Source organism: Chelonoidis abingdonii, chromosome 23, assembly GCF_003597395.2.
Source record: "Chelonoidis abingdonii isolate Lonesome George chromosome 23, CheloAbing_2.0, whole genome shotgun sequence".
NCBI lineage: Eukaryota > Metazoa > Chordata > Testudines > Testudinidae > Chelonoidis > Chelonoidis abingdonii.
Genome location: NC_133791.1, coordinates 12,239,913 through 12,261,691, shown reverse-complemented (window position 1 = coordinate 12,261,691; position 21,779 = coordinate 12,239,913).

Below are 21,779 nucleotides of genomic sequence, written 5' to 3'. Positions count from 1 at the left end.
TGACACTTATCCCTAGACAGAAATCCAGAGTCACTCTAACGAGGATGCTCCAGATTCACTCCAGCGTCCTTGTGCTAAGGTGAGAAAGTCAGCTCTCTATGTGTGACATGGGCTGATCACACTCCCACCGTTTTTTCCAGCTGGTCTATGTAGGACCTGATCTAAAGCCCATTGAAGTCAATGGAAAAACTCGCATTAATTTCAGTAAAAAGAACAGGAGTACTTGTGGCACCGTAGAGACTAACAAATTTATTTGAGCATAAGCTTTCGTGAACTAACACAGCTACCACTCTGAAACCTGGCATTAATTTCAGTGAGGTCTGGATCAGAGCTTTAGATTGCAAGCTCTTTGAGGCAGGAACGGGCTTTCCCTGTGTGTTTGTATAACACCCTGTATGCAGGCCCAAACTTGGTTGGCACCTCTGGGCACACCCTGGAATATGCACACCTGCAATCTGAATCCATCCTCTCTGATTTATGCTCCATTCAGACTGTATTCACTGTCCGACCGACAAGGCCGCTCAGGAGTGAGCACATCTCCCAGAAAAACGTTTAGCAGATTCACCTGAAGAGATGTTAAGTTTAAACATGGGCTGGGCATAGCATGCAGAGAAGGAAGGTTCTGCAGGGTGGTTTGGAAAGCTCTTTTTACACATGGTAGAACAGGGGCTGTTTCTTTCCCCAGCTCCCGAGTAGAACGCCAGATCCTCAGCTACTTTAAATCAGTGTAGCCTCATCAACTTCCACAGCATGATGCCAGTTTTGCACCCGCTGAAGATCTGGCCCCTAGCTTTCATTTCTCTAGCAGCTCCTGATGATGCTCTGGCAGGTCGGATGATAGAGGTAATTTGGTTAAAAGAAAAACTGCCAGCTGAATACTGGCCCTGGTCCCCTAGTGAAACCAATCCAACTGGAAAAACCCCTGCCTGCTGATATGCTAATATTTTAAGTAAGCTTTAATTGGCTTCTCAACGCTGGTGCGTAGCGCAGCTCCTCTGCGGGCTGCATGCCGAATTCCATTTCCCTGTCCCAGTCTGAAGCACAGAACAGTGCCGTCAGTCTGGACAGGAAGGAAGGAAAGGCTGGTTTCCACCAGTCTCTGGTTTTCTCGCCCTCAGTGTCATTCCAACACATATTTAGTCTGGTGTGAAATCGCAGCACCACCTGTTCGGAGCACTTCACAGTCTCAATTTAAAAGGAAACATGCTCACAAATAAAAAAAAAAAAAAAAAAAAAAAAAACCAATTACCCCCATGCCAGCTGCTCTCAAAAACAGCAGGAGGTGCAGGGTGAGTCACACCTCCTGAAGTTAGTAACCCCAAAACACCCACTACTTTCACACGATTCTGGTGAGGCCAGACCCCAAAGTCTGCTGACGTGTCCGCACTGTTCTTAGATAAGCTTTGGGTCTGGCTCCTTGTTCATATACCAGAACAGGCCTGTATCTAGTTGTGGCTGTTCAGAAGCAGAGGCTTCGGATCTCAGTCAACCCCATTTAAATCCAAACTAACTCCGGTGACACTGCCGAGTTACCCCAGATTTACACAGGTGTGAACGTGAATATAGTCTGGCCCTAGCTGAGTCCATGGGTAGCTTATCAGCTAAAACCCCATGCACACACGAATTTAAAGTGATGCAAAACATGAAACCCATGTGGCTCAGGCGCTGATCGTGCCTCCCTGAATCCTCCTCTCCCCACAATGTAATATGGCTTCACATTGGACTTGCAGTGTCTTAAATCCAGCATTAATCTAATCCTGCTTCCTCTGAGGTCAGTAGCATAACCCCCATTCAGTGGCACAGGAGACAAAACAAAGGCCATTCATTCCGCCAAGGGATAGACCAGTTTAGAAGGCCACTGGTGCCAGCTGTGGAAAGCTCTCAAGGTAACTAATAGCTGCTGCAATCTTCTCTCGGAGACATATTGCTGCAGGGGGGTGGGGGACGAGGGGAGAGACAGGAAAATTAATGGAGGAAGCAATGAGAGGAGGCAGGGGAACCAGGAGGCCCATTGGTAATGAGGTCAGTGTTGGGCTCCTGTCTGTATCAAGGGGGAAAAAGCATCTTGGAGTCACAGCCCCTCCACACACATGGCCCTGCCTTCCACCTCCCATGATCGTACCATTGGCCTTCCAGCAGCTGCAGCCTGCCACAGGGAAGCCTGCAACTCCTCCAGCGGGCTGGTCCTATACTGCCAGCTTCCCCACTGAGATGGGGTGAGGCTGCATGGCTTGTCGTGCCCTGCGGTTTCACAGCTTGCCAACTTCAGAGTGACTGGCACGTCCCCCTCTGACTGAGGGCCCCGTTATACCGCATGGAACCCACCCAGCTCTTGAGTGATGTCAACAGGCCCTGACTCTCCCCCGACTCCCAGTTCAGTGAAGCTCCTCCTGGTGCAAGTGAGAGGAGAGTCAGGCTCATTGGACTTACACCAGGAGTATATTTGGCTCTGTGCAGCTAGCCGAGAACTTTTCATGGGGAAACAATGGAAACTGCTAACAAGTCATCCCTCCAGTCTCTTTACATCTCTCCTGTGTCTGCTCTGCTGCCTCCACCCCCTCTCTCCTCTGATTCCTTCCTCCCTTCATTTTCCAGTCTCTCCCCCGCGCCATCGCGATGTGTCTCGGAAAGAAGATAGCATAACTAATAGCCTGCTGCAGAGAGCTTTCCACAGCGGGCACCAACGGTCTTCTAAAGTGGTCTCTCCCTTGGCGGAATGAATGGCCTTTGCTTAGTCTCCAGGAACCACTGGTGGTTTGATGTTTATTTTTCTGTGTGATCATTGAGAAGGAGAGAGAAAGAAGAGACTCATTACCATCCATCATGTGCTTCATTGTTTAGTAATAAGATGCATTACCCCCTCGCAGCAAAACAACATTCCAGCCAGTGGTCCCATTTGTTATGATCGAGCTGACTGGGACAGCTGTTCATGTCAGTTCTGTAAATACGCCATTCGGAGGCCAGACAGCACCTTTTAACGCTCTAATAAATAGGATGGCAGACTCCTGCGCACGGTGGCAGTTAGCAGCTCGTGTCCTCACGGGGCAGGCTGGATTCCTCAAGGAGTCCAAAGCGTTCGGCAGAAATCTTTCCATGGAGAAGGCGGCGACAGGCACACGAATGGCTGATTGGGCCACTCATGGTTTAGGAGTCGCCTTTAACCCAGCCTGTGCCGGCCCTCAGCCCGGAGAGGGCGGTCAAGGGATCATAGCAGGGGGAGGGCAACCAAAACTCCTAAGTGCTGTTCCCAGCTCTGACCCTCCAATGAGAATTCACCTCCCTGTGCCTCTGTCTTCCCCATCTGTAGTCACAGGGGCTGAGCTTTCTGGGAGTTTGCAATTGTCAATGCCCCCTGAAGTGCTTGGAGAGCCTAGGATTAAAATTACGATTTACAAACACGATTTGTCACAGCAAGGTGTCACTTTGGCCAGCAAGCCCACAAGGCTTGGTGTACTGAAGCACTGGGAGGTTGAACATCTCTTTAGCAAAGTGAACGCAGGGTGCTCTCACTTCTCCCCTACCCACCAACTAGAGAGGGTCACCTCATCTTTTTCAACTCTTTCATGTCTCCTGAAGTCTCGGGTGCCCCTCGGGGGCAGACATAGTCTGGTGGGACAGTTCTGCCCATTTCCATGATTCATCATCATTTTCAGCAGCTTGTACCAACAGGGCAACTCTGATCCAAGACTGATGCCTCCTCTCTCCTGCACCCCCCCACATCCATGGTTGGGGGAGACTCCCCAGGCCAGGATCCACAAGTCAACCATGACAGCTAGAATGTATATTGCAGGGAAAGGGGGTGGGAAATCAAGACTCCCATCCATTTGGGGACTGGAGACAGGCTGGTCTCACTTGGTTTCCATTCACAAAGCAGGAGGCGGGTATTTTGGTTCCCTCCCTCCAGAGAAGTCTCTGATCATCAACTCTCTGAATGACACAGGTTGAATTAACAGGTGGTGGGGTCGGGCCGTGAAATGAGGCAGAACCATGACTGAGAATTAACTCCTGCTTGGAGCACAGCAGGCTGGGGAGGCGGGCAGAACCACCCAGCAGGAGCCTTCACTGTTAGCCCCTGGAACATGTCTGGGGTGCTCTGCAGAAAACAGCACCTGCTCTACAATAGGTCCATCAACAGCACGCTCCAGCAGCCAGAGTGCAGTCCTGCCACCAAGCTAGGGACAAGCCCAATTTCCTTCCGTAGCTAGGTGTGAAATGAGTGGTTACAGACAGCAAAGCTGCTCCGACCCTCACAATTTGGCCACGTAGACTTGGCTTTCAAGGTCATACTCTGTCCCCAATATGGCTCAACACACTGTAGGAAGCAAACGCTTTTCCCCAGCTCAGAGGGGGAGGGGCAAGGATGAATGCTAGGCTGTTAATATTACCCCCTGTAAAGGGGTTCACTCACCGCAAAAGCACCTCCTTCTGGCCAGATGTGGCACAGTGGCTGTCTCCCCAGATGGTGCCCGCCCGCCCACGGTCTCTTCACTGCTGCAGTGGTCTCTCTTCTGACCACTTGGCCCTCTGGCCAGGTCACATTCTGATCCACTCCTTCTGAGGGTAACAGAGTCCAACCAATCTATAGCTCAATGGCCACAGAGCAGCCTTCCATGGTCCTTACACCCCTCACTTCAGGGGGTTTCACCCCATGCTCCTCAGTGGCTGGTAGAGGAACCCAGACCCTTCCTCTGTTCTGGGTTCCAGCCCAGAGATCCTACAGTGGTCACCCCACATCTACTCCCTCAGACTCCTTGCTGCTTCCCGACCGCTTCCTACCTCTTCTATCCCATAGACAGTGACTTCAGCCTCTCTCTGCTTGAGGCTTCACTCCCCAGCTCCCTCATCCTCAATCAAGCCTGGCTCTTGCAGGCCAAGTATTGCCACTTGCCAGCTCTAGTAATGGGCCTCTCAGGCCAACATTAACCCCTTCAGGGCCTGAGTGGGGCGCACACCCCATCATGGTCCCATTCTTGAAAAAGAGGAAGCCTCATCTCCCACTAAGCTAGACCTTGGGGACAAAGGACGGTCTTGTGGGAGCGACTCTGGATGGTGACTTGGGAGACGTAGATTCTAGCCTTGACTCTGCCACAGACTTCCTGTGTGACCGTGGGCAGGTCATGTCACCTCTCATCTATGAAACGGGGGTATCAGTTCCTTTCTCCCACAATCTTGTCTATTTAGATTGTTTCTTACTATGTGTTAAGTATGTACAACTCCCAGCATAACGGAGCCCCTGATATCAGTAGGCCTCTAGGAACTATAACATAAGTAATAAAATAACCATATGCAACAGGGCAAATTTAGACCCCAGCGTAAGAGAGTCTGACTCCACACACCTTAACACACTCAGTCAGACCAGGCCGGTATTTGGCACTTTCATCCCTTCTGTAACAGCACTGATGTCAATGACGGCACCCCAGGAACGAGTGTAGTGTTGAAACGAGCAAGATGCCAAGCATCCTGCCCAGCTTACCCAGGGAGGACATGGTGCCGTGGGTTAAAGGGAGTGGAGTTTGTTCTACAGAGGTTAGCGTCTTAGAAACACTCGTAGCAGATCAAATGGTGGGGAGCACAAGCTATTCAAAAGCCAGGGAAACATTTCTCAGGGAGCAGAGGATACAGTCCGCAGGAGGAAAGGATTAACTGCTCAGCTGGCTGGCACTCGTGAAGTGCCCTCTCCGCATCTAGGGGCTCACAGGGTGAAAGGAGGGCTCTGAGCCACAGGTTTATGACATGGAATTGCTAGGTGACAATATATTGCGTTGCTTGCTTGGGTTCTTTTTAACGTGCCCACCTAGCACTGGGAGAAGCCACATGGAACAAACTGCCCGGTGGTTGTATAAACCTGCCTGCAGCTGGCAATACAAACAGGCCCTGCCCACTCCCCCGGCCCCAGTCAGCTATAATACCAACCAGTGAGGCCAGAGGTCTGGGTGTAGTCAAAGTCATCAGCAGGGATTGGACCACGGACCTTGAGTGCCAAAAGCTCAAGCCTCCACCCTTTGAGCTAGGGTCCTGTCCCGACTTCTACTGCAGGGAGTGGGATTTTTGCCATTGACTTTGATGAGAGTTGGCTCTAGCCCTGCAGGCATTCCTGCACTGGCTGCCGGGGTCAGAGGCTCTGGGGTCAGGCACTACAAGACCAAGCTGCCTGCATTACAGTAGAACTACACTCATACCCCACCCTGACATTCAGCAAACTGCCTGCAGGGTGGAGTATCACAGCTGGGGACCCACCTCAGAAAACCCCCGCCAGTCCCAGCAAGGGTCATCCAGAGAGAAGGCGGACCCAGTCCAGAAGACAGCACGCTGCTTCTCTCCCCGTGCCCCTCAAAAGAGTCTCATCAACATTCCCAAATAGACGAAAGCCAAGGCTCCAAAATGCCTCATTAACATCCTAGCCCATCTTAGCAGCTCTTCTGCTTTTAGCCCTGGACCAGAGTCTGTTTTCATGGTGCTTCCAGCCAGGAACAGAAGTGCAGGGATTCTTGCAAGGCAATCTGTGCACATGCGACTCCCCAGCCCAATACTGCAGAACGGCGGGCCAGCTAGCCCAGAGAGCACAGGAAGCGCCAAGCATCTACAGGCCTGCCCTATACTAGCGCAGAGGAGATGTGCTGCAACGTAAGAAGGGTCCCCCAGTGGATTTCATGAAGATCCCTTCTCTTAGGAACAAATACACAGCATTACCCCTGCAGCTTCAACACAGGTTTCATTTGTTTCCCTGCTGGACAAAAGCCACACAAGCTACACTAGCCTCAAAAAGTCCCATCTTTGTGCTTAAAGACGAACTAGCAGGATTTATTGTTGCTGCTGCTGTACCTTTTCACGAGGGGCACTTTTGTCTCTTCGTGCTGCTAGCAGGGATTGGATCAGAGGGGGCTGGATCCTGCTCTCACGCCCATCTCTGGAAAAGAGATGGAAAACAGGACCCTGCCAGTGACTGCCTAAGAGCTTATGGCCTCTTCTAGTGTCTCAGCCAACCTCCAGCACCAGTGATGTGCTACCAGATGCACTGCTGCTGCTCTCTCTCTAGTGAGATCAGTACATCGTCCATCAGAAACAGACTCCACAGGCACAGCGTAGCAGGCAGCTGCAGAGCCATGCTGCTGACCATTACCAAGAGACAACTCTTGCCTCCCTTTGATCATCCTCCCCCGCCACTACAGAATCAAACTGGTCCTGCTCTGGCAGCTGTGCTGACCACTTCAGACACCAAGCGTGGTCAAAGCTCAGGGTGGCATTTGTGATCCATTCGTTCAGACACCAATCGCTCCTTCTCAGCCCCCCACCTGCTTTGCTCTCGGGTGGTAGGTGGATTTGCGTTACTCAACTTGGATTTCAATAGCACCGTTTGCAGAGCAAATTACAGCTCCTTGGGAGAAACGTTGTCAGAGAATTCTTGGAGGATAGGTCCATCAATGGCTATTAGCCGGGATGGGCAGGGATGGTGTCCCTAGCCTCTGTTTGCCAGAAGCTGGGAATGGGTGACAGAGGATAGATCACTTGATGATTACCTGTTCTGTTCATTCCCTCTGGGGCACCTGGCATTGGCCACTGTTGGAAGATAGGATACTGGGCTAGATGGACTTTTGGTCTGACCCAGTATGGCCGTTCTGATGTTCTTAGAGGCATCGTGCCTGTCGAGATAGTGAGGGACTAGACACAGGAGAACTGGGTTTTTTCCCCCTAGACAAAGCTATAGACAACCTTCACTGCCGCTGTCTTCCCTCCCCATTTCCTTTTCCAGTCACAGAACCTTCCTCATACAGTTATGACATGGTTTGTACCCTGACCAATCCTACCTTCTGCCTCAATTCCAGCCTCTATTTTCAACAGGAGTCAACATCCTCCACATCCACCGATGTTTAGCACTGCTGTCAAACAGCTGATGCATTTCAGCCCAGCAACAGCTGCATTTTACTGGTAGATTACGCACTGATCCCCTCCCCCTCCCATGTATCACTGTGGCTCACTTTGGGATCCTTGGGAAGCGTGCTATGCAAGTCCTTTCCAAAACCAGTAGCGAAACTCTCTCAGCTGTGAGCATTCCTCATCCTAATGCAAGCTTTGGAATTTGAACCCTCCGATAATCCCACAGCCCAAGTCAGAGGCCCAGCAGATTCACCCCATGCAGACTTCACTGAGTCTACTTTTTATCTCCCACCTCTTGATTGCTTTTCCGCTGACGAGATGACAGCTTAGCTACTAGCATTTCAGCAGCTGGCCTCACTGGCCCTTTCCCACTGCCTGTTGTGTGCAGTGCTATGCAATATGCTTTTGTGCCTAGCTGGAAGAACAATAAGCTGTCTATAACTCGAGACAAAAATAAAGACAAGCATTCTGGACCAGCACTCAAATACTTGTTGCAAACCTTCCAAGTGGCTCTACATTGTCCTGCCAACTAAACACACCAGCCTCCCAGATCCACATCCTTCACTCTTTCCTATCCAAAGGCTTCAGTGCATGCATCATAGCAGGAAAACAAACCTGAACTCCTCCAGAGAGGGAAGAAACAGAGAATTACAAGGCAAGGTGCCCTGAAAGCACTTCTGAGCCTTGTTGTTCTCCATTCAAAAGACGTTTGGGCCACTGAGATGTGTCATCTACGTGGTGACAAATTGCCAGGGAAAGAAAGAAAGTGAATCATCCTCTTTGACTGACCTTTGTGTCATTCATCAAAGGGAGAAGGCACTTCCTGACTTACTCAGAGGCCCATAATGAGCCACTCAGGATTGCCTGGGAAGCAATGATTGACTGAACTCAATAGCTACTTGATGCAGTTGTCTGTCACCCTACCCACCAACTGCACCTACTTCCCACCACCACTACCCCCCTTCTGCCTGTGCAAAGGGAGTGGCTGTATTTATGGCAGAGAAGTGCACGCATATGCACATACACACACCACATATAAAGGTTGCTGCACATAGGTCTGCGTACAAGCGGGTGTTTATGAAAAAAATGGGCAAGTGAAAAAGGGATAGTGCGTAGAAGGGAAAAAGAATCATCGTACGTGTTAGAGTTTGTGTAACCACATGATAATCAGGAGGGCCCAGCTCTCATCGGTAGAATGTGAGGCAGAGACACCACGTTGCAGTGTCAGTGTAAGACTTCATTACTCTACATTTCTCTGCGAAAGGGGCCGGGTGGAGGATTTGAAAATGAAGAGCCGGGAGAGGTTGGGCCCAATTCTGTTTACAGGCACATTGTTGTCAATCTAGATTAAATGCCACCAGAATGAAACTCTGGCTTAACAGTGGGGGAATCCAGAATGGAATTTGCCCTTAAATATATAACATAAGAATGTTTATTTGTCTGTCCTTTTCTGATGTGTTGGATTCTTTTTTATGTGAATGTTTCTTGCCTGATCTGGCCCCTACTTTATCCTTTTTCATCCATTCCTGCTGACTACAACCTAGAGAATCTCTATCAATAGACTCTCTGCTAAGGGAAGTCTCTGTCCGATCCACATGCTCCTCTGAAGCAGTCAGCTTTCCCCTATCTCTTAGTTTAAAAACGGCTCTGCAACCTTTTTAATGCTAAGTGCCAGCAGTCTGGTTCCACTTTGGTTTATGTGGAGCCCATCCCTCCTGTATAGGCTTCCCTTATCCCAAAAGTTCCCCCAATTCCTAATAAATCTAAACCCCTCCTCTTTCTGAAGCTCTGTCTGCCTACCGGGCCCTGTGCGTGGAACTGGGAGCTTTCTGAGCATGCCACCATAAATGTCCTGGATTTCAGTCTCTTCCCAGCAGCCTAAATTTGGCCTCCAGGACACCTCTCCTACCCTTCCCTATGTCATTGGTACCTACATGTACCACGGCCACCGGCTCCTCCACATACACATAAGTACCTACACATAAGTCTGTCTAGATGCCTTGAGAGATCCGCAACCTTCGCACCAGGCAGGCAAGTCACCATATGGTTCTCCCGGTCATCACAAACCCAGCTGTCTATGTTAGTAATGGGAGATTCGATCATTAGAAACTCCTGCCTTTTCCTAGTGACTGGAATTCCCTCCCCTGGAGAGGTAACCTCAGTGTGAGAGGATACCCCAACACCATCTAGGAGGAGGGTCCCAACTCTGGGAATTATTCCCTCTGCTCCCATTGACTGCTCTCCTTCTCTGAGCCTTTCATCCTCCTTAACAGCGCAGGGGCTGTCTGACTGGAGGTGGGACAATTCTACAGTGTCCCAGACAGCCTCATCAACATACCTCTCTGCCTCCCTTAGCTCCTCCAGTTCCACCACCCTGGTCTCCAAAGCCCGAACGTGGTCTCTGAAGGTCGGGAGCTTCTTGCACCAAATGCACACATACGCCACCCGCCCACAGGGCAAGTAATCATACATGCTGCATTCAGCGCAATAAACTGGATAGCCCCCACTCTGCTGCTGGGCTTCTGCCTACACTCTCTGCTACAGCTACCTAGGTTAATAAAAGGGTTTTGTTTAAATCTAAAAGTTTTGAATATAGTTTAGTTTACAGGTTTAAAAGGACGGCAAGTGAACCTTGCCCCCTTCCCCCTCCCCTTCCAAACTCCCTTGCGAAACTCCCTCTTAGCAGCTCTGTTTGCAAAGCTCCCTGTAGCTCTGTTTCTCCACCGCAGAGCTACTTTAATCCCATCCACAGTGAGCATACCCCTGGAGTCGTGCACTGTCCAGCTGGAGGTTCCCACGTTGGCCAAGCTCTCTCCCACTGTGTCAGTGGGGTTCTGACCATCGACTGCCGTGAGGGCAGCATAGGGCCACCATCGAGGGCTTTTGGAAATCCACCCCGAGGCCTGATCCAAAGCTCATCAGCAGGAACTGTCCCTTTCACAACCATTGGCTTTAGCTGGGCCCTCCGCACACAGCCCCATCTCACACCTCCCTCCATAACAGTGTCTACAAACCAGGATCCGCTTTGATTTATACCAGCGCAACTCACGCTCCCCAAGGGCACCACTCCAGATTTATACCTGCATCAGCAAGATCAGAGGCAGGCCCTGTAAACAAGGGTTGTGCAGTGAGAGATCAGGAGCCACCAGGGACCCTTAAACATGTCACTGCCATCTTCCTAATAATTCATTCCCAATCTGCTCCAGCACACAGCATGCTGGGCTAATCCCCTCTTGGGAGAGCAGAGCAGTTTCCTGCAAACAGCCCTGCTGCTGGTTATGAGGAGGATCTGATCAAGGCTGGATGAAAACTAATTAAAGGGTTGATTCCTATCCAGCATGCCGGGTCCTAGACAAAAATAAAGCATTTCAAGCTGGTTCTGGGGAAGCAATTGAAAGAAGACAGACATCTCCTCTCGCTCTCATCCCCTGTATGGTGGACATGTTGGGCTGGATCATGGTCTAACAGTTATTCGAGGCCACGGGAGCGGCAGCCCTGGGCATTTGCTGGTTTTTAGCCCCTTGCTGGCACTGGGGTCAGAACGAACTCTAGGAATTTACTGTATGCTATAATACTAGACAGAGAGCTGCCAGCGGGGGGCGTGTGCGCGGTGTGTTTAAAGATCCAGGCGTAAATCTCAAGGCAATATTGCTTAGGCTCATGTGACAGGAATCCTCTAGCCCGGACACAGGAAAGAGTCAGCTGGGATTGCTGCCGCCATCCACTCGTCACAGATTCTAAAGAACTGGCAGGCCCTGGCAAAGGATAAGCTCTCTGCAAGTCAGCAGGTTCAACCCCCCGTTACCCATGTGCTTCAGACTGTGGGCTGAATTAATATAACTGCCGTTCAATAAGGGAACCACATTAAAGCTACAGAGAAGAACACCGTGCACCTGCCTCCATGTTGCTGTGAATTACACCTGAGGTCCTCATGTTGTGCAGCTAGGACGCTCTAAATCAGTGGCTTTCAACTTTCAAGAGAACTGCACCCCCTTCAGGAGGCTGATTTATCTTGTGTACCACCAACTTCCACCCCACTTAAAAAGTGCTTGCTTACACAGTCAAACATCAAAATACAAAAGTGTCCCAGCACACCATTACTGAAAAATTGCTGACTTTCTCAATTTTACCATATAAATTATAAAATAAATCCATTGGAATATAAATAATTGTACTTCCATTTCCATGTATGGCATATAGAGCCGTGTAAACAAGTCATTGTCTGTATGAAATTGTAGTTCGTACTGACTTTGCTAGTTGTAAAACTAGGCAAACATCTAGATGAGTTGATGTAGCTCCTGGAAAACCTCTGTGTACCCTCAGGGGTATACATACTCCTGGTTGAGAACCACGGCTCTAAATCCTGCAGCACTCCCGGAACAGCAGGCTAGAGGATCAGTGGCAGCAGGAGACACATTTTAAGGAGACAGAGGTTTTTACTGAATTAAATATGAGACTAAGCAACTCAACCAGCACCACCTGTCCCTGCTGGTATTTAATGTTGTTCAATTCCATTTATCCTACACTGCCCTCTATATTTTTAATCTTCCACCTTTGGCAGAATTCACAGGTTTGTTTTAAGCAAGTTGTCAGGGAGGAAGCCGGAGGGTTTAAAGCTTGAGGAGGGGGCAGTTGCGGCCACGAAAGTGAGGAAGGACGGACAATTATTGGATGCTAAAATAAATCAACAGTGAAATGGCTAACAATACAGACAGCGAAATCTGCACCACTGGATTTCACTCCTCTTGGAGCCATAGTTTTCAAGCCCCCTGCAGACTCAGGCAGGCCTCCGTCACACTTCATATGCAGAAGCTTTTCTGAATGACCATGGGGGATAGGAAGCTTAGGCTCTGGAGTGCAGTCCTTCAGCAAGAGGTAGATTTTGCACTTTTAGAATCATGAGTAAAAGGGGCCTGGATTAGGTTTTCCTACACAGAAAGCAACCGTGCTATTGGCATACTTTAAATTGAAGAAATACAGCAGAACCTCAGAGTTATGAGCACCGGAGTTACAAAGTGATCACATCCCTCATTCGGAATGGAAAGTGCCCAAGCAGGCAGCAGCAGAGACAAGGTGAGGGAAGCAAATACAATACAATGTTAAACTAACTACTGACAAAAACAAAGGGAAGCAGCATTTTCCCTCTGCAAAGTAAAGTTTCAAAGCTGTAGTAAATCAATGTTCCGCTGCAAACTTTTGAAAGAACCAGGAGGTTTTGTTCAGAGTTACTAACAACCTCCATTCCCCAGGGGCTGGTCACGCTGAGGTTCTGCTTTGTTCTTGGTAGAGTAGAAGCTCCATAAGAAAGAGAGGGCAACACACGTTAGGAGAGTAAAATAACTGCTGTCTGTTAACAGAGGCAAAGGCCTCAGAAACATAAAAGGCTCAGGAGAGAGCAGAGGCACCACAGTTTCATAGCTAGATAAGAAGGATAGGACTGAGCCAGCACTCACTGCCCTTGCTCTCAGGTGAGGGAATGGGGAGGGGGATCAGAGAGGCCAGGAGCTGCTGCCAAATCATGCTCAGCAAGTGCCAGTACTCACTGATCTTCACTATTAACATGGGGGCAAAACCCTGAAGCCCCCCTCTCAGCCCTTGCTGGGGCAGACCACCCACCCCGGCTACCATCCTTCTTCCTCACTCAAATCTGAGTTCCCCATCCAGTAAGACACAGCCACCTCCCTTCCCTCCTGCCCTTCACCCCTCCACACAGGAGACTCAGCACCAGGTCACTTCAGGCACCAGCCCAGCTAACCCATGTGCCTTTCGCCCATCACCTGCCCTGGGGTTAGACCCACGGCCAGGGAGTCACTGCACCTGAGCAGGTTTCACCAATGCGAGGGGCACTCCAGGAGCTACTCACAGACTCATAGCAGCAGCGTGTGCTTCCCTCCTTGGGCCTCACAAGCCCTGCAGCTTGTCCTCTGGTTCAGCATGTGGAGCTAGGGGAGTAGGCCAGTCCTGGGTCTGGTACCTCCCACCACCTGCAGCAAGACAGGCCCACCTTGTTAAAGGCACCACGCCCTTATTCAGCAGGGCAGAGTCACAGTCTTTCCCCCCTTATCATAAATCCTCCATTCAGTTCATTTGGGCTTTCCTCCATGGCCCCAGGGGGAGAGAGCAGGCAGGTAGGTTTCCCCTACAGAAGCCAATGACTTCGGGGCACTGGGTTCCTGTGTATGGAATTGAGACACTTCATCTCCTGAGTTGGGCGTTTGGCGCCATAGGCTCCTCATGACGACACAGCCGTGTCTGTGGGGCTCCGGCTCTGTTACAAGCACTTTCCTGCTGCAGGACAGTGTGTTGGAAGCGAAAGGCTATAGCATAAGGTGGGGCTGGGTTCACCCAGGTCTTTGGCACTGTGCATCATTAGAGCGAGTTAGGCCTCCTGGCCAGACAATGACTGACTCACACACACCAGCGCTAAGGTTCATTATCCCCGTGACACCATTGTCAGCCCCACGGGACAGCCGGTCACTTGGTGAAGGAGTCACCTTCCCTCCAAGACTCCCACCCCAATCCAGTCCTCCTCCAGGTCAGAGTATGCCCATAGGAGCCAGCTGTCCTGGGCTGCTGGCATTTCCTGCCCTGAAGGGCTGGCTTCTCATAGTCAGGAAGGCAGCAGGGGCAGACAGCTGAGTGAACTACCTGACCCTCCTCTGTGCTAAACTCCCCTGCCCGGCGAATGCCCACCCCCAGAACTACGTCCGTGCGGCACGGTGAACTCAGCTGACTGGTACCTGAGGCCGCCTAGCCCAGGTGTGTGAGCAGCCCCACTGCAAAGCTCTACCCCAATCTCTAGGTCTTCTCAGGTGCTATGCTCCCCTGTGCCTGCCCGGGAGCATTTCCCATAGCGCTTTGTGCCGAGACAAACTAGGATTCTTCCGCTATCAATGGTGAGAGCTGTTCTTTTTCCATCTGGGGACACGCTGTGGGGATGCACTGGAGGACTATTAGCACTGGAGCGAGTTAGCCTGCATCCTCACTGCAAAATGGGGTGTGGGGGGGAAGCATGGTCCAGACACAGTTAAAGCAGAGTCTAGGCTTTAACTCGCCACCCCCAAAGCCAGGTAAACTACTCTGGGTTTAAAGCACCTCCAAACCCAGGTATAAGGTTTGTGTATGTCAATAGCGCAGGGCGTTTTCTCATACTCATAAACCTCTGTAAGAGCTTAGGGTAACTCTTCAGCGCACCTGTGCCCTAGTCTCATCCTGCCAGGGAAAGGGGCATTGCTGAGTTCACTGGATACAGAGCCTGGGGGTTTCAGTACTGCTCCGAAAGTCAGGAGATCTGGGCTGCGGGTCAAGCTCTGGCATGTCAGACAAGTCATTTGAGCTCTTTGTATTCCTCAGTTTCCCCATTTGAAAGGGGAGAAGATTTACTTCCCAGAGGGGGGTGCGAAGCCATACTGGGGTTCAAATAGTGCTCGGAGATTGTTAGACAAAACTAGTGGCTGTTGTACTCTGTTAGATTGTAATGAGCTTGTAATGGGCTGTTAAAACCTCATCCAAACTGATGGGGGAATGGGTCCTCCACTTAAGATAGTTGTAAGAGACAGTTAAGGGGCCACACCTAAAATGAAGCCTAGCAGGGTATGTCTACACAGCAATTAGACATCCGCAGCTGGCCTGTGCCAACCGACTTAGACTCGCAGGGCTCAGGCTACGGGATTGCTTCATTGCTGTGTAGAATTCCAAACTTCGGCTTGACCCCAGGGCTCAAGGACCCTGCAAGGTGGGAGAGTCCCAACACTCAGGCTCCAGCCCGAGCCCACAAGTCCATACAGCAATGAAACAGCCCCACAGTCCCAGCCCCACAAGCCCAAGTTGGCTGGCAAGGGCCAGATGTGGGTTTTTCTTTGCTGTGCAGACATACCCACCGAGTCTGCCCAGAAACTAGCACCACTGGGACCACGTGTGGGTGGGTGATCATGTATGAGAGAACTCACAGAAACTGAGAAATGAGAGGCAGAGGCAGGAGCCTGGGAGCACACTGTGACCCTGGAGAAAACAAGGGCAAGCGCTTTGGAGTTTGGTGTTGGCTGGAGGGACTTGGGGGGCTGTAAGCGAAGACCCTGCTCCTTTTGATCTTGGTTTCTTCTCCATTCAGAGACACAGGACTTTTGCACACTCCTTGTAACTAAACAAGATCGCATCAAAGAAGATAGCAGATGCCATCAATTTCTCCTTCCTACCAGAACGTCCTCAGGACCCCAAACTTTGACTAGCTCAGGTCAAAAAGGAGTGACAATATTTTACTTCCTTTTGAGGAGATGGACAATTTTGGGATGGACGTGAATGTTAATGAGAGAAGAGGCCAAGGCTGGACCATGTGCTCATGACCAGCACTTCTTCCGCAGGTAACTGGGTAATAAAACACTGGGACAGCAGCAGACATGCTCACCGCTATCATCCTATGAGAAGACTCCCTTCACTATATAAGATGGTCGTCAGCCACCCTTAAGGACCTAGGAGGCCTGTCTTTTCTTACCAAGAGCCTCAGCTATGGTTAAATGCTCTCCACTCAGCCAGCCAGCACAATCCATAGGGAATTATAGCCAGATATGGAGTGTGGCAACCAATATCAGGCTCTGATTCATAGACTTTAAGGCCAGAAGGGACCATGGTGATCAGCTAATCTGACCTCCTGCACATCACAGGGTACAGAATCTCACCCTCCCACTACTGTAATGGGCTCAGAACCTCTGGCTGAGATGCTGAAGGCCTCAGATCTAGATCTTGTGTTGACGCTCATGGAGCCACTCACCCCAGTGCAACGGGAGCACCGCCTGTGGGTGAAACACTAGTAAATCAGAAGGCACTCTGGCATGCACGTCGCACTGGTGTAAATGGTGACACAACAGGCAGGGCACTGGAGAATCTGGTCCAGAGTCTTTTGAAGTTTTCTGAGAGCTTTTAAAAGGTCCCAAGCTACCTCCAAACGGCGGTGCAAGCCCTGAGACAGACCAACGGAGGCACGAGTGTGAATGTCAAAATCTTTTATTTACAACAGTCTCCAAAAGTCAAGTAACACCGAAAGTAGTGTGGGCGGGAGAGGACCTACAAAAGTAACGTGGGTGCCTGACATCGGAGATTGTGCTACATCACTCGGAGAGCCAGCGCTCTCACGTCTGCATACAAGGTGAAAGGTGCCGCGGCCCAGCCCTCTGCCCTCGCTACCTTCAGCCCACCCCCTCCCACTAGCTCTCTCTCCACTCTTCCATTTCCCAAAGCCATCCCTTCTCTCCAGTCTCTGCCCACCCACCTCCAAGTTGTGTGAACTCCCTGCCTGGCCCTCACCCTCCCACCTTCCTGCCCCATCACCGCTCCACCAGCCCAGCTTGCTCAGCCTCCCGCTCCCCTCTTTGCCCTCCCAGCAGCCTTCCTGCAGCAGAGGGGGAAAATAGGACCCTATGCAGGACAGCTGCCTGCTTACACTGGACAGAGGAAACCAGATCTTGATGGACACATGCCCCCAGGCAGCAGAGGCAGCGTTGAACCTAATCCAGGGCAGATGGGGAGTTAGCTGAGGTATCCCCACCCCACCCAACTGCATTACCAAGGGCCCTAGCTCTGGGGCGTTCAGGCTCCATGGCCCTGCTGCTTAAAAACGTGTGAGCTGAGCTGTGGACGCTACCCACTGGGAGGAGGGATTTTAAAAGGAATAACCAGGAGGCTTTGAGTTTGCCCTGCTTGGCTGTAAATCACTGGCCAAGGCTAAGCTGCAGGAGAGGGCAGGAGGATTTAGGTCAGTTGTCGCGATAAATAACAGGCCTTGTATAGCTTTCCAGGAAAGCAGGATTCTCCAGCAAGAAAATGAAGGGTCAGAAAAGTATCTTTGAAGATCAGGAAACCAACCATGCCAATCTGGCTCTAATAGAGCCAAGGTTCGGGGACCCCAGGAGTGACCATCTTGTCCTCCCCCTCTCTTGGCTGTTGGCCTGTTCCCCTCTCCCCCTACGGAGTAAATGTTGCCGATTTTCCATTCCTTTTTCCTAGTTAATTCTCAAGCTGGCTTTACAGCATCTGCTGTGCCCTATGCCCCACAGGACAGGGCCAGCACCACGGGGCAGTGCTCACTGACCAGCCAGGGGAACCCTCTCAAAGAGAGAGTTTGAGCTCCATGCTCCATTCAGCTCTTACAGGCTGAACCTGCCACAAAAGGAGGCCAACTTTAATATGGGTACATCTCACCCAGATCTGGGCTGAGACCATCAGCTCATTACAGAGACCACCATGTTACTCAAGGGAGGCAGTGCAGGCAATGCACCGGACTAGGAGTGAGCTCACGGTCCGATTCCCAGCTTTCCCACTAGTGTAGGACCTGCCCTTGATTTCCCCTCTCCTCCTCCCCCATTCAACATAGACCGTAAGCTCTTTGAGGCAGGGACTGCCTCCTACTGTGTGTCCGTACACCACCTAGCACGCTGGGGTCTTGACCTGACTCGGGGCCTCTTGGTAGCACAAACAACGGTTACATTCGTATTGTCACAGTACAGCTGTGCCGCTGTAATACAAACAGCAACAAATAGCAACACCCTTCGATCCTCACCTACAGCCAAGTGGTGGGAGGCTCCTGCTAACAGCTGGGGAGGAACCGGGTTTTCCATTTTACAGGAGGTTCCAGGGCCAAAACGTAATGAACACACCCAATTTTGAAATTGTCCTGCAAAACAAAATTCTGAAAAAAAAAATTCATTTTGGGTCGATGGAAACGTTTCATTTCAGGAATGTCTAAACATTTTGTTCCAATTATGACTTAAGGTTTTTTTGTATTACATCAGATACAAAATTAAAAAATTGCTTTGAAATGGAAAAATCAAAATGGTCTGGACAGCAATGGTTGAAACAGAGCATGTGTGCCATAGCAGAAGGCTCCCTTTGATTTTGTTTTAATACAAATTTTGTCAAAAACAACCCCCACAACCACATTGCTAGGAAACATTTCGTCTTGGACAGATCCGCATTTTCCAGTGAAAATCGTTCCACCAGGAAATTCCCAACCCGTTCTCTCACTGATCCCCTGCACCAGCTAATCCCCAGCTCCTCAGCCACTGGACCAGAACTCACAAGTCCATGCAACACAGGCAATGCTGCATGACAAATAGTTCAGTCTCAGGCTTCTGAGGGCTTAGGGTAGGAATCAAGTCGTTTAAAAGCCATGACAGAGTTGATGAGCCTGCAGCATCAGCTTACCCCCAGAAAACCAGGCTTTGCCTGCGCACTGCTGCTGTGTGTGTCCAGCACCAGCTTGCGTTTTTCTGTGCGGTGCGGTTGTTCAGTAGTGGTTTGGATTCAAACATCATTGTGTGTTGGTGTAGATGTTGTGTGTGAACCCTTGCATCGGACTAACCTGTTGGAATCCTTCCGAGCAGGGATTTGGGTCTTTCTTTGTGTTAGTACAGCGCCTAGCACACGCAGCCCGGATCCTGACTAGGTCAGACAAGATCAACAGGAACTACACTTGATCTTAGCCCCCCAGCCTTTTGACACCACAGTGCTGTTAAATACAGGTCCCCTCCTTTGCCCTGCTATTCCGTGGGCTCTCAGGGTTTGCCCCCACCACCCTTGCTTGCATTGTGCAGTGACCCATGCCAAAAGCTTGCCTATCACGTTTAGAGCCGGGCAGGAACTTTTTGGACAAAATGGCTTTGCATCAGAAAATGCCCATATGGCAAAACCTAAAGTTTTTGCAGGAACAGGCCAGTTTCACCAGGAAACATTTCCCAAGTCCAAAAGGGAATTTCTGGTGAGAGATGGAGTGAGTGAGACCCTCCCCGCAGAATAGCCAATCAGCTGGTGGTCAGGGCATTTTCCTGGGAGACCCCGGTTCAAGTCCCCGAGCTCTCTCAACCGCTCCTGTTGGAGCTGTTCCACTTTGTAAGTGATTCAGTATTCCTGGGACCCCAGAGAGAGACTGACCCTAGAGCCCACTGGCTTTGGCACTCACCTGGGATGTGGGAAATCTCAAAGTTTTGCAGGATGGGAAAACCATTTCCCGTCCAGCTCTAATTGATTTCAACGGGACTCCTCATTCATGTGGCAGTCAGGCAGCGTGAGAGAAATGAACCCAGACTAGGCTACACTTTCCCAGCCAGGAGATTACAGGGACAGGACCCAAGCTGAGCCTCTTCACAGATGCAGGCTGCAGAGGAGCCATTAGGGGAGACAGGTGAAGGTTGGGAGGGGCTGATTCAGATACAGCATCTGCTGAAGGGCTGGGACCATGCCAGCCAGTTCTTGGTTCCCAGCGCTATGAGCAGCTGTTTCAGGGCTCCAAGTCCCACTATGGCAGCATCAGACCCACCTTTGCATTTGCTCAAGCAAATGGGTCATTTTCTAATCTGGAGACTGTTGTTGTTACAGGAGATAAGGCCAATGCAAACCGTGGCTCCCTGGGGCCAAGCGTGCACATTTGCCAGTGAGGGGCCCTCTCCTCAGACTCTTGGGAGAGGTGGAGGGTCTGAAGCACCTTTAGGGTGGTTTGGTCCCACTCCATTATACAGTCAGGGTGGTATTTGCTAAAGGAGGCATCAGCCAAGTGACCTGTGCATCCTAGAGGCAGCCAGCAGGCAGGGTCATCAGCAGGGGAGAGCAGCTGACAGCTATTTACAGGCAGCCCTTGGGGTAGACCTGGCCAGGGCGCTGTTAGGAGACAGCAACCTTTGAAACTCACGTCCTATCACCGGCTGAGCAGAGCTGCCATGTTCTCCTTTCGGGTGCACTGATGGCCAGGGGGCTGCTGGATAAAAGAGAGACGGCTGGGATGTTGCAGCTGGGCCCCTAAAGGAAAAGCTGCTAAAAGCAGGTTGATATGTGAAGTTAAATGGTCATATCACCAAGTTTTGGGGGGGGGAGAGGAAGATTAGAGGATTGGAGCTGTGTGCTCTAGTGGACAGAGCACTGGACTGGGAGTCAGAAGACCTGCATTATATTCCTGGCTCTGCCACTGGTCTGCTGGGTGACGTTGGGCATGTCATTTTCATCTCTTTGTGCCTCAGTCCCACCCCCACAATGCTGGGTCTTGCCCCATAGATGGATCTCTCTGTGGTAGGTTTTGCCTCTCACTGTGCATTTATACAGCACCTGGCACAATGAAGCCTCAGTCTCCTCACTTTCTAACTTATTCTGCTCTTTGCTCTTATTTTCCCCTCCTTGTCTAACACCTTCCAAAGCCACAAGCAGAACATCACATCCCGTGCCTGACACTAGCCAAACCCTATTCCCCTACTACAGCTGGGATGGGGAGAGAGAAACAATGGGAACCTCTCTGCAGCCAGGCCCCAGCGATCAGGAGGAGAGCCCCAAGGGGCTGTCCATAAATTAATTACACACATTTTCAAGACCTGCCTGCCCTTTGTGACACTGAAACAAACCCACAAAGTTAAGTGCCTGCCTACCCACCCCTAATGCATTGCATAATTTATGGACAGCCCCTAATCCTGCTAGGTCCTGAGTGCCCTCCAACTCCCAAACGACAGTGGGAGCTGGGTCCAATCTGGTGAGGTGCTGGGTTGCCCTGGGGGGGTTGCCACGCATCCTCAAGAGATATAAAAAGTTTCCAGCTGCTTTGTTTTGCCTCCTTGGAGTGGCTGAGCTGGCGATCCCAGCATGCAGTTCCCGGCCCCACCTGGAGGGGGAAGGACTTACATCAGAAGTCTTTGTATACGCAGCAAAAAAAAAATAAAGAACCCCCTGGGCTTGCATTCGCTCTAACGCACACTTTGCAGGGCTAGACAAATCTCTGTCCTAACCCAGACACTCCAATCCTTCCCAGCACACACAGCAGGAGTGACTCTCCAGGGGCTCTCTGTTTCTCTCTCTCTCTCACTCAACAGACACACACAGGGGCCCCTCTTCCTCTTCTCTGTCTGTTGACTTGGAAACAAACAAACAGCGGCTTT